The sequence below is a fragment of the Lepidochelys kempii genome, chromosome 12 (assembly GCF_965140285.1).
Source record: "Lepidochelys kempii isolate rLepKem1 chromosome 12, rLepKem1.hap1, whole genome shotgun sequence".
Classification (NCBI taxonomy): domain Eukaryota; kingdom Metazoa; phylum Chordata; order Testudines; family Cheloniidae; genus Lepidochelys; species Lepidochelys kempii.
In genome coordinates, this window is record NC_136391.1 from 33703722 (window position 1) to 33716576 (window position 12855).

Here is a 12855-nt window from a genome sequence, read left to right on the forward strand (position 1 = left end):
TCAGTCCTGGCCTTCCTTCATCCCAACACTCTTTGCCTCCCACACATAAGCTGCTTATCTTCACTTTCATGACTCTTTGTGGCCTAACTCCACACTACCTATTGTGACATTCTCGACCTGGGGGGAGCGTCCTGTAACTCCCATGTTCCTCCTTTATATGTAATTATGATCTTATCTTACATGGCATTCTTTATATGCATCGGGAAAAGCTTATGAACTGCCCAAATATCTAAATATGTATAGCATTAGTGCATATGAAGTTATGAGATTGTGTTGTATGGTTGTCGGTAATACATGCAAGGAAAGTAATCAACGCCCAGGCGGATGTCAAACATCAACAGCTATTGTCCAGCAAGGGAGTTACAATTCAATGGCTCATCTGCATAAGACCACACACCAGGGGAATTGTTTAACCTTGCCAGGGGACTCAGGAATGCCCACCAGACATGCCTGGACTTGTGTTCTCCAAGCACATGGACTAAGGGTATAAAACAGAACATAGTGGCCACATGCTTGGCCTTGCTCCTTCCATCACCTACACTGCAAGTAGCAAGGACACTGAGAAGACTGAAGACTCCAACAGAGGGGACTGACCCAGATTTCAAGGGTGAAACCTGCGTAATATGAACTGTAATATCCAGTGGGGTGAGAAACTGCTTAATCAAGGTGTTGCCCACTTTAATAGGGTTGAGAGTTTAGACTGTGCTTATATTTTATTTTAGTAACTAACTCAAATTTATTGACTCCAAAAGATAGTTTTTAACTGTTTATCCCTACCAGTGAGTTTGCCTGAAGCGTTTGGTAGTCTGCTCAGGTTTGCAAAGGCTAGTGTGTATCCACTTTCCATTGATGAAGTAGTGAACCAATTAATAAATTTGCACTGCAAGACCATATATTCCTGAGGTACAAGGCTGGGAGCTGGGGGGATTTGGCTGGAGCCTTTCTCTGTGTGATTCAAGAGTGGCTCAGGGAGTGTTCATGCAATCTAGCCGGGTGTTGGGTCTCCTTATGGGGTTGTACTGAGTGATAGCAGTGTCTGGAGGGGTTTGGTGCTGGTCACTAGGAAGGCATTGTGAGAGACAGCCCAGGCTGGAGAGTTAAGGGGGCACAGTGGTCCAACAGTCCCAGGCTGTACTCTGGGGATCCCGGCACACCTGTCCTCTCTCATTCACCATCAAATCGCCTCCCGTCAGCCATGGATGCCAGCCTCCATTGCCCATATGTTAGATTTTCAAACAGGAACCTTTGTGCTTTCTCTCATCCTGTCTCAGGATGTTCCCCATAAATACTGACAATGTTTCCTCCTTCAAATCTCTCCTTCAAACTCTCCTGTGCCACGATGACTACAAATACTTGACAGTGGTTAGGTTACTGATGCCACTACTGGTCATGCTGACTAGTATTGTCTCATTGGTTTTTTTGCACTTCCCTGTCTGTATCCTGTTGTCTGTTTATATTATACTTAATCTCTACCCCAGAGAGTTTAGAATCTATTTTTGTTCTGCTTGTGCAGCACCTCGCACAATAGGATCCTGTTGCATCACAGAGGCTCCGGCGTACTACGGTAGTAATACTTATTAATAAACAGGAATCAGTTATGTGGCTTACAGATTTTTGGTATGTAAGCAAGTCTGACACTGAAAATTGAGACCATGCCTTTACCTAAGGGTCTTTATTGTTTATAACATGGTATTGCTCTAGGAAAGTCTACCTTTAGACATGCAGAAAACCCCACACATAATGCACTTATCTCGGCATAGAAACAATCCAGCAAGAATAAATCCTTCCATTATTGAAACTATTTGTTCCACAGCAAGAAAAGAAAAAAAGATTTAAAAGTTAATGGCATTTGCTGTTTCCCTGGCACTAATTCAAATAGCTTGATATTTGCTTATCTTAACAGTTCTCTCATCACTCTTTCTCTGACCTACCTTCCTGTACAGAATGTGTGTGTATTATTTAATGCAAACGATACTTCAAGCACTAACTGGAAGAAAGTGGGATCTGATAATTAGAGCAGAGGATTCCCAGTCAAAATGGCAAATACCATCATCAATTTTGAAATTCCTTTCTCTTCTTACTGTGAAAGAACTTATCTCTGAAACAAGTCATCCAAACTTTATTTGCCTCAATTTACCTATGGGTAAAATGGATGCTGGAGTAATCTCTTTTTTACAGGAATCTTGTGAGGCTGTAAGCTGTTTGTGAAGCATTTTGAGATCCTTGGATGAAAGGTGGTGTGTAATAGTTTGCATTATGGTGGTTAGAATTACATAGTACCAAAAAGGTATATATGAGTCCCTATATATTTCTTCCAGTGTATATCAAACATGACATATTGCAGCAGTGCCAATCCAGTCCTAGGCTTCTAATGTTCTCATCAAGTTTTTGGATGAATATCCTTTTGTGTATGGCCAGAAGTCAAGTCCGAAAGAGACTCCATACTACGACCTAGTCAACCACACACCTGGGCTTTACTTTTCAGCAGCAAAGTGGTGGGTTTAATATTTAGGTAGTTGCCTCTGTGACTACTGTATTTTTCACTCTGATCTGGCAGATGGTGCTGTTGTACCACACACCTGATTTAACACCTTTCAGAGACGTTTTGCAAAACTATCATAATTATATCATCGGTACCATAGCGTCAGTACTTGCATTTTAACTACTGATTAGGGGCAGCACATTCATAGCATACCAGCAAGCTACAGGAAAAGAAAGGCTAGCTAATTTTGTTCTGGATATGCAGGTCTAGAATCAGTACAATTTATGTCGGATAGTTGCTCTTGGCTGTGTCGGGATGTACAGGAGGCTTTCAACGTGTAATATGATGTATACAGCTAGAAAATCAGTGTTTTGGGTCTTCTGTAACAGTTCTAAAAAATTTCACTATTTTTAGCACATGAACTTGATTCAGGCTTGATAAGAAAGATTGTATATGTTTTATTCTGATAGGTTTCAGAGTAGCAGCCGTGTTAGTCTGTATTCACAAAAAGAAAAGGAGGACTTGTGGCACCTTAGAGACTAACCAATTTATTTGAGCATAAGCTTTCATGGGTTACAGCTCACTTCATCGGATGCATTCTGTGGAAAATACAGTGGGGAGATTTATATACACAGAGAACACGAAACAATGGGTGTTACCATACATACTGTAAGAAGAGTGATCACTTAAGATGAGCTAATACCAGCGGGGGCGGGGAGAAAACCTCTTATAGTGATAATCAAGGTGGGCCATTTCCAGCAGTTGACAAGAATGTCTGAGGAACGGTGGGCGGGGGGGAGGGGGATAAACATGGGGAAATAGTTTTACTTTGTGTAATGACCCATCCACTCCCAGTCTCCATTCAAGCCTAAGTTAATTGTATCCAGTTTGCAAATTAATTCCAATTCAGCAGTCTCTCGTTGGAGTCTGTTTTTGAAGTTTTTTTGTTGAAGAATTGTCACTTTTAGGTCTCTAATCGAGTGACCAGAGAAATTGAAGTGTTCTCAGACTGGTTTTTGAATGTGTTAATTCTTGATGTCTGATTTGTGTCCATTTATTTTTACATAGAGACTGTCCAGTTTGACCAGTGTACATGGCAGAGGGGCATTGCTGGCACATGATGGCATATATCACACTGGTGGATGAGCAGATGAATGAACCTCTGATAGTGTGGCTGATGTGATTAGGCCCTATGATGATGTCCCCTGAATAGATATGTGGACACAGTTGGCAACGGGCTTTGTTGCAAGGATAGGTTCCTGGGTTAGTGGTTCTGTTGTGTGGTTGCTGGTGAGTATTTGATTCAGTTTGGGAGGCTGTCTGTAAGCAAGGACTGGCCTGTCTCCCAAGATCTGAGAGAGTGATGGGTCATCCTTCAGGATAGGTTGTAGATCCTTGATGTGTTGGAGAGGTTTCAGTTGGGGGCTGAAGGTGATGGCTTGTGGCGTTCTGTTATTGACTTTGTTGGGCCTGTGCTGTAGTAGGTGACTTCTGGGAACTCTTCTGGCTCTATCAGTCTGTTTCTTCACTTCCGCAGGTGGGTATTGTAGTTGTAAGAATGCTTGATAGAGATCTTGTAGGTGTTTGTCTCTGTCTGAGGGGTTGGAGCAAATGCGGTTGTATCGTAGAGCTTGGCTGTAGACAATGGATTATGTGGTGTGATCTGGGTGAAAGCTGGAGGCAAGTAGTTAGGAATAGCGGTCAGTAGGTTTCCGGTATAGGGTGGTGTTTATGTGACCATTGCTTATTAGCACCATAGTGTCCAGGAAGTGGATCTCTTGTGTGGATTGGCCCAGGCTGAGGTTGATGGTGGGATGAAAATTGTTGAAATCATGGTGGAATTCCTCAAGGGCTTCTTTTCCATGGGTCCAGATGATGAAGATGTCATCAAGATAGTGCAAGTAGAGTAGGGGTGTCATAAATATAAAGGGAAGGGTAAACCCCTTTGAAATCCCTCCTGGCCAGGGGAAAGCTCCTCTCACCTGTAAAGGGTTAAGAAGCTAAAGGTAACCTCGCTGGCAAAATGACCAATGAGGAGACAAGATACTTTCAAAAGCTGGGAGGAGGGAGAGAAACAAAGGGTCTCTGTCTGTCCATATGCTGTTTCTGCTGGGGATAGACCAGGAATGGAGTCTTAGAACTTTTAGTAAGTAATCTAGCTAGGTATGCGTTAGATTATGATTTCTTTAAATGGCTGAGAAAAGAATTGTGCTGAATAGAATAACTATTTCTGTCTGTGTATCTTTTTTGTAACTTAAGATTTTGCCTAGAGGGGTTCTCTATGTTTTGAATCTAATTACCCTGTAAGGTATCTACCATCCTGATTTTACAGAGGTGATTTCTTTACTTCTGTTTACTCCTATTTCTATTAAAAGTCTTCTTGTAAGAAAACTGAATGCTTTTTCATTGTTCTCAGATCCAATTGTTTGGGTCTGTGGTCACCTATGCAAATTGGTGAGGCTTTTTATCCGACATTTCCCAAGAAAGGGGGGGTGCAAGTGTTGGGAGGATTGTTCATTGTTCTTAAGATCCAAGGGTCTGGATCTGTAGTTACCTAGGCAAATTGGTGAGGCTTTTTACCAAACCTTGCCCAGGAAGTGGGGTGCAAGGTTTTGGGAAGTATTTTGGGGGGGAAAGACGTTTCCAAACAGCTCTTCCCCAGTAACCAGTATTTGTTTGGTGGTGGTAGCGGCCAATCCAAGGACAAAGGGTGGAATATTTTGTACCTTGGGGAAGTTTTGACCTAAGCTAGTAAAGATAAGCTTAGGAGGTTTTTCATGCAGGTCCCCACATCTGTACTCTAGCGTTCAGAGTGGGGAAGGAACCTTGACAAGGGTCATTAGGGGTTGAGAGCTGAGGAAGCGTTGTTCTAAGTCAGCCATAAAAATTTTGGCATACTGTGGGGCCAGGTGGGTACCCATAGCAGTGCCGCTGATTTGAAGGGATACATTGTCCCCAAATGCCCAATAGTTATGGGTGAGGACAAAGTCACAAAGTTCAGCCACCAGGTTTGCCATGACATTATCGGGGATAGTGTTCCTGACGGCTTGTAGTCCATCTTTGTGTGGAAGGTTGGTGTAGAGGGCTTCTACATCCACAGTGGCCAGGATGGTGTTTTCAGGAAGATCACTGATGGATTGTAGTTTCCTCAGGAAGTCAGTGGTGTCTCGAAGATAGCTGGGAGTGCTGGTAGCGTAGGACCTGAGGAGGGAGTCTACGTAGCCAGACAATCCTGCTGTTAGGGTGCCAATGCCTGAGATGATGGGGCGCACAGGATTTCCAGGTTCTTCCCCCTCTCCCACCCAGCCCCGCTCTCCTGCTGGTATTAGTTCATCTTAAGTGGTCACTCTCCTTGCAGTGTGTATGGTAACACCCATTGTTTCGTGTTCTCTGTGTATATAAATCTCCCCACTGTATTTTCCACAGAATGCATCCGATGAAGTGAGCTGTAGCTCACGAAAGCTTATGCTCAGATAAATTGGTTATTCTCTAAGGTGCCACAAGTCCTCCTTTTCTTTTTATTCTGATGAATCAAAAATTTACTTTTTTTCCCTCTACCAAAGTCGTCCTTTTAAAAATCTAGGTTTACATAAATTCAAGGTGGTCATTTTTGTTATGTTGGGCTTTTTATAAAAATTAAAAGAAACCTTACATATTTTGCAGCAAGTTAGTGGCTAGAAGATGCAGCCAAAGGTCAGAACTCCTGTTTTCTCTTTTATAGCTTTAGCATCTGTTTACTGAGTGACTTTGAACAAGTCGATTTAACCAAACTTTTCAAAAGTGGCTGCTCATGTTGTATCTCCGTGTTTGGGTTTCCTACTAGAGGCATTTAGGGCCTAATTTTCAGAGAGGCTGAGTACTAACTCCAGCAGAAGTAAATGGGTAATGGGTACTTAAGGTCTCTTAAAACATTCTTATGTATCTCAGGCTGGGCACCTAAAATTAGTAACCAACTTAAAAATGTTGATATTAACTTTTCTTGGCTCTAGTTTCTCCATTTTTAACAGGGAAGCTATACTTCCTGGCTCATGGGTGTTGTGAGGTTCAAATAACTACTGTTTGTAAATATATTGATTGGGAAGTGTTCCAGTGTTGTTGCAGCTGTGTTTTGGAGGTAGGGGAGGCTTAATTTCATATTCTATAATTTTAAGTACAAGGGACCCAATCCTTGGTGAATAGTTCCAGTAATTCAGCACAACTACATATAAAAGCAAGAGCTGCAGAGTTTTGCTTCCCAGAGACTAAAACCATTTAAAAGTAAATGTATATAAAACGTCTTTCAAAGACTTAGAATATTGTTGGAGAGAGAAACTTAAATGCAAGATTTTCATAGCTGTGTCTGTTCTCATAAATAAGGACAGAATCTGAGCTTCAATTTTTGAATCTCTTGGCTTTAGTCACTTGAAACTAGACTCCCAATTATGTAAAAAGACTTTATAATTCTGAGATAATAATATATTAAGTTCAATGATAAATTGAGTTCCCATTGTGGTTGATGTTCATCCAAGTGCACTGATCTACAAAACAGATAACAAGGAAGGTTCATCACATGCTAGTAATTCATACAGCTGTCTGTGAATCCATACGTTTTCACTGATGTGTGATGACCTCAGTTTCTCATCTTGTGTGAGAGCTGTGTCAAATCAACCTGCCATGAATCCTCAGCTCTAATTATTGAAGGTGAGAGGTGCGCTTCCTTTGATCATTTGGAAGAAATTAAAATCTCTCAGCTGCATAAACTTTAGGTTACATGTAAGGTACAACATATGCAACTATCTTTAGGCAAAATTTCTCTTTGATCTGTACATCATACTGCATTAACTGTGCAGCAACAATGACTCTGTAGGTACAAGCAGCAGTGATGTAGGAGGTATTTCAGCAATAACAAGTGTGACCTAACTAAAAGCATGAATATTCCTGGTTATGTTTTTGAAGCTCTTTCCTCCACAACTTCTGGATTCTCTTTCCCTCCCTCCCCAATAAACATGTATGGAAGCTTTGTGCATTGTATTGAAAAAGAGTACTCAAATGGCACATGCTTATGACTTCTGATTTTTCAGAGAAATCCATCAATAGTTTGCTATTAAACTGGTAGAAGGTATCTAGCATGATCACATGGGGCTGTTAATATTCAATATTTTCACTCGTGATTTGGATAATGGAGTGGAGAGTCCGCTTATAAAACTTGTGTGTGACACTAAACTGGGAGGGGTTACAAGCCCTTTGGAAGACAAGATTAGAATTCAAAAGGACCATGACCTTGGATACTTGGTCTGAAATTGGCAAGATGAAATTCAATAAGGACAAATGCAAAGTACTACACTTTAAGAAGGAAAAATTAAATTGAATATGCGCCAACAGTGTGGTGCAGTTGCAAAACAGGCTTGTACTTCGCGGTGTACTAACAGCAGTGTCCTATCTAAGGCATAGGAGGTAATTGTTCCTCTTTACTTGGCACTGGTGAGGTCTTTGCTGGAGTTATTGTGTCCAGTTTTGGGCACCAAACTCTAAGAAGAATGTGGACAAACGAAGTCTAGAGAACAACAAAAATGACAAAAGGCTTAGAAAACCTGATCTAAGAGGAAAAGTTCAAACCAACCCCAACAAAACAAACTGGGCATGTTTAGTCCTGAGACTCAAAGATTGAGTGGGGACCAGTTAAGTCTTCAGCTATGTGGAGGGCTGTTATACAAAGGACGGCGATTAATTCTGCATATCCACTGAAGATAGGGCAAGAAGTAATCAGTTTAATCTCCAGCAAAGGAGATATAGGTAGTTAAATACTGAAATAAGCTTCCAAGGGAGGTTGTTGAAGCCTGTCTTTGGAGGTTTTTTCAGAACTGGGTTAGACAAACAACTGTCAGGGATGTTCTAGTTTACTTGGTCCTACCTCAGCACAGGGGTCTGAACTAGATGACCTTTGGAGGTCCCTTCCAGCCTTTCATTTCTAAGATTGTATATCCAAAATGACTGTATTTTATAACAACTTCAGGATTGTGACACAGACCAACTGTAATGTGTCCAATGGGATATCTGGTCTATGTGAATAGAGCATGCTGAAAGGACATCCACGGTATTTTTCATACTTTAAACATTTCTAATCAAGATAAAGTGGAGCAAATCTGAGCCCTCATCCTTGGAAAAGCCATTCCACTGGTACTTCAAGACCCAAGTTTCAGTATGTATCTTTCCCTTCATCCTTACTAACTGCTTCAAAGTCCCATGTTGTTATCCAGCAGACAATATTACCTATCTTTTTCCAGTTTCACGAAGCAGCTACAGTTGTCAGTGTCCTGATCTGACAAGAATCCCTAGCATCCCTGTGCTGGTGACATAAGTAGACCTTACGATTAGTAATGGAAGAGGAAGCTAGTCTGGTGGGGGAAGTAAGAAAGGTATTCTGGGTTCTTTTATAATAGCCCTTATTCTTCTTAAGTTTTATATCCTTTAGGATGTAACAGGAGCATACTTTCACTTTCTCAGTCAAATTCATTAGTATTTATATAAAATATTCATGAAGCTTTACAGTGATGTAATAATGTCTCATCCTGAAGAGTTGATAGTGTTACGGGATGTTGATGTCATAGAACAGTGGTGGTGGGCTTATTGTCATAGCCATTGGTAAATGTGGAAGAATGGTAACCTAGAATTGGGAAAGATCTAACCAATGGTTTTCAATGCAAAAAACAATGTAAGTAGTCTTGGGGACAGAGCAAATCTGGAAACGAGAGGCATTCAAACTGTCCCACTTGCCATGCCCCTCATGTTTGTGATACAGTGGCTGCGGTTTAGACAATGGGCTCCTAATTTTCAAGTATTAACAATGTAAAACAAGCAAACATGCAAAGTTCTTAGCCTGCATATGCATTCCACCCACTGCTAAAAAACTTAGTATGTATTATTCAAGACATAGTTTGGTAATAGAGAGGGGGAAGGAGGGAAGATTGAAAGTGAAAGCAAAAACAAAACACTTTTTTTAAATAGATGCAAACTTTGTTCGGGGGGGGGTCCTACTTTTAAAAGATGATATTTAAAATGTAAAATCAAAGGGCCAGTGTTACTGAAAACTATTGAATGGTTGGACTCATTATTGTAATTCAAGGAGATGACCCTGCTACTGAAGCTTTTAACTCTGGTAGGTTTTGGTACTATTTATTTTAAAACTTCATTCATGCGGAAACAGTGGCAAGAGTCCTTGCTTTAAATGCATTTAATCTAAAATGATTTGCATATGAAATATTTAACCACCCTCTGATATTTGCAATAGCACCACTATCTTCCACCTTGATATTCTACCTCTGTGCCCAATGAAGTTTGACTATGGAGTTCTGAGAATCTCTCGTAGGGAAATTTGTCCAAAAGTTCATAAACCTTTGAGCAGCACTGATTTATCATGTTCGTTCCAAATCATGCAAAATCAAGTGGCTTTGCTTTGTTTGGAGTTTGTTCAAAACCAAAAACTCCAAAAGAATTTGCGTTTGAGAATCCACTCTAAAGGAAACCAGGAAAAAAACACCCATGAATTTCTTGGAGGCAGCTGCTTTCTCACTCATCTATAGGTAGTTGCAGGTGCTGTAGAGTCAGTTTTAGACAAGTTTGAAATATACCATATAAAGCACTGAATAATGGCGAGGTTACGTGGTTACAAACATTTCTTCCTTTTATCAAGCTATTTACTTTCCATTTGAAACTCTTATCTGTACAGTTTGCTTTGCTTTGTCTGGAATGGTAACACGCAAGAATATGGTAACATGAGAATTATTCAAATGTGGTGTATAGTGGGATTTTAACCACTCTATCTAACTAAGCATCTGTTATGTTCCAGTTACCGTTCGTTAATCGATTGACTGTTTTGCATCTGCTATAATTATGTAATGCAATAGCATTGCTGTCTTGCCTGTGTGGCTGCATTTCGTTATGCATGTGGTCATCTTAATTATATGATAGCAAGAACTGGGAATAGCATATAAGTACTTGCTAAGGGCTTGTTCCTGTGAGGTTTCTATACCTTCTCAATTATCATTCACTTCAACAAAAGTTGAGTGCTCTATGCATCTCCCAAGCATGCTTAGGTTCTGGCTGTAAATGATTTATTACAAATAATTAATATTTTTGCTACTTTAGGGGAACGAGGAGAACTGAATAGTTGTGGAATTTAAATATATGACCTATAGCAACGAGTTTTTTGTTTAGTTCAGACAGTAAAACTAGGATGATTGAATCTTGCATTTAAACACCTTTCTTTCCCCTCTCCCCCTTTGTCTTTTACAGAGTATTCAGCCTATCAAAGCAGGCTTTGTGCCAAATGAAAATGCTAGAACTGTTCCAGGGCATGCAGCAATTTAACTCTTCATCTGTCACAGCAATGTGTAGGAGTCAAATTACAAGTATATTCATATTTGTGTATAATTCCATCAAACATGCAATGGATGAATTGACACTGACATCTTTCTCAATCTCTGGATGACTTTGTCTAGAGGGAAATGTTATTTTAATGGTAGAAGAGCTGCAGTTTGTAGAAATTGAATATCCTGATGCTGTGCACTAGTAGTGTTCTCAATTCTAAGCTCTAACTTCCATAGTTAATTTATTTTTTACATGTACAGAACTGTAATATTCCAAACAATTCTTGGTATATTGATTGAATAAAATTACATAGGGAAAAGTTACCAACTTAGTTACTTTACCCACTATGTTTTTAAACAAAGCACGGGGATTATTTTCTGTAATTGGTGCTGTAGCAGTATGATCTAATATGGCCAAGGCTTTGTTCTGTTCCTAGTTCTGCCACTGATACATTATATTATTACAATCTTGTGGGAGTCATTTTAACCTTTTTGCACCTCTTCCTGCCCAGTTTTAAAATAATGCCCTCCTTTTGTAAAAGCACTTTGAACTCTGCAGTTATACAGTGATTGTCACCTGTAAAATATTATATTAATATTATAGCCAAACTAAGTGATAAACTCCCATCTGCCGGTAATCTCTTGCCTGAGAGAGATTGTTCTCAGGAAATATGTGTTTTATCTGTGCTAGGAGCAGGAATCTACTAAGTCACTTAATGTTAGGCCAATTCATTCATAACTTGGCTGCAACCTGCGAGAGAGGAACATTTTTTATTTATTTTAGTTTTTTTAATAACTTGTAAGCTATAGGAACCTTACTATCAAATAAAAATGCAATTCAGAATCATCACACCCCCATCCACTCCCCCAGCCAGAGACCACACCCCTACCCCAGCCTGCTCCCACTCTCCAAACCCCTTGGCCCCAGCCCAGAGACCCCCTCCTCCACCCCAAACCCCCTGTCCAGCCTGGTGAAAGTGAGTGAAGATGGGGGAGAGTGAGCGATGGGGGATGGAGTGAGTGCAGGGGTAGGGGCCTCAGAGAAGGGGTGGAGTAGGGGTGGGGCCTTGGCAAAGGGGCGAGGGTGGGGCAAGGGTGTTCAGTTTTGTGCAATTATAAAGTTGGCAAGCCTAGCTCTAGCTGTCTCGAACCTCTGCGCCTATCTGTTCAAAAATATGGGCTTTGCAGCATGCCCTGAAGGCAATAAATGAGTGAATTCCAAAGTTGGGGCGGGGAAGCCCTCATAAAACCTGTACCCCTGTTCCTTCTACCTACAAAGAGAATTTCTGTGCAAGAGTTCTCTTAATTACATTTGTGGCAGGATCGCATAAGGAGAGAGGCAGTCTCTCCCTCCAGATTATTAAATGTTTAAAGAAAGTTTCTCAGGTTATAAACATGAATGTTTATTAAGATATCAACACACTCCAACTATCCTCTGGCAGGAACATTCTCTACACAAGAGCAAAGAACCCCTTAGGTAGCTTAAGCTGAGCCACCAAAAAGTGAGGCTCACAAAATTAATGGACTTTAAAACATTTTGGTCCCTAGACCACTAGTTATAAGTCTTGTAAGTGTGTGTGTGGAATAAAGAAGCTATGAAAAAGAAACTTGTACTTGCTCCTTTTTTAATTGAATGAGGGAGAAAAGTTTAGTACAAAAAAGGAAGCATACCGCTGTGAATGTTACAAACTACAGCACATACAAAGGGCGCATGGCCTCTTTCCTGCACCAAGCCAGAGTAAAAGGGCTTAACAAAGGTGCTTTATTGGAGGATGTAATCCTGCCCCTCTTGTCTTCCCAAAACTGTGCTATGTGGCACTTCTGCAGTCCTACACTTGCAGTAGCCATGGTGCCAGCTGTACTATTCCCAGCCCCCACCACTCTCTTCAGGACACGGAATGGGTTGGGTAGTGGAGCTGGGTAATTTAGGTTTTGCTAGTTATCAGACTGTGTATGCTTGCGGGTAGGGGAGACGTTAACCCTTAAGTATTCAGAAAAGTCTTCATTATCTATATCTTGCCATAAAAT

At 40.7% G+C, this 12855-nt stretch overlaps 1 long non-coding RNA gene across 1 annotated transcript in view; it reads left to right on the plus strand.

Annotated features, from left to right (window-relative positions):
* The window catches only part of LOC144929168 (uncharacterized), a 19447-nt gene extending 8149 nt beyond the window's left edge, over window positions 1–11298 (plus strand). The window contains exon 3 of the long non-coding RNA XR_013634498.1: window positions 10754–11298. This is a non-coding gene — a long non-coding RNA (uncharacterized LOC144929168). The remainder of the gene's footprint in view (window positions 1–10753) is intronic.
* The last annotated feature ends 1557 nt before the right edge of the window (window positions 11299–12855 follow it).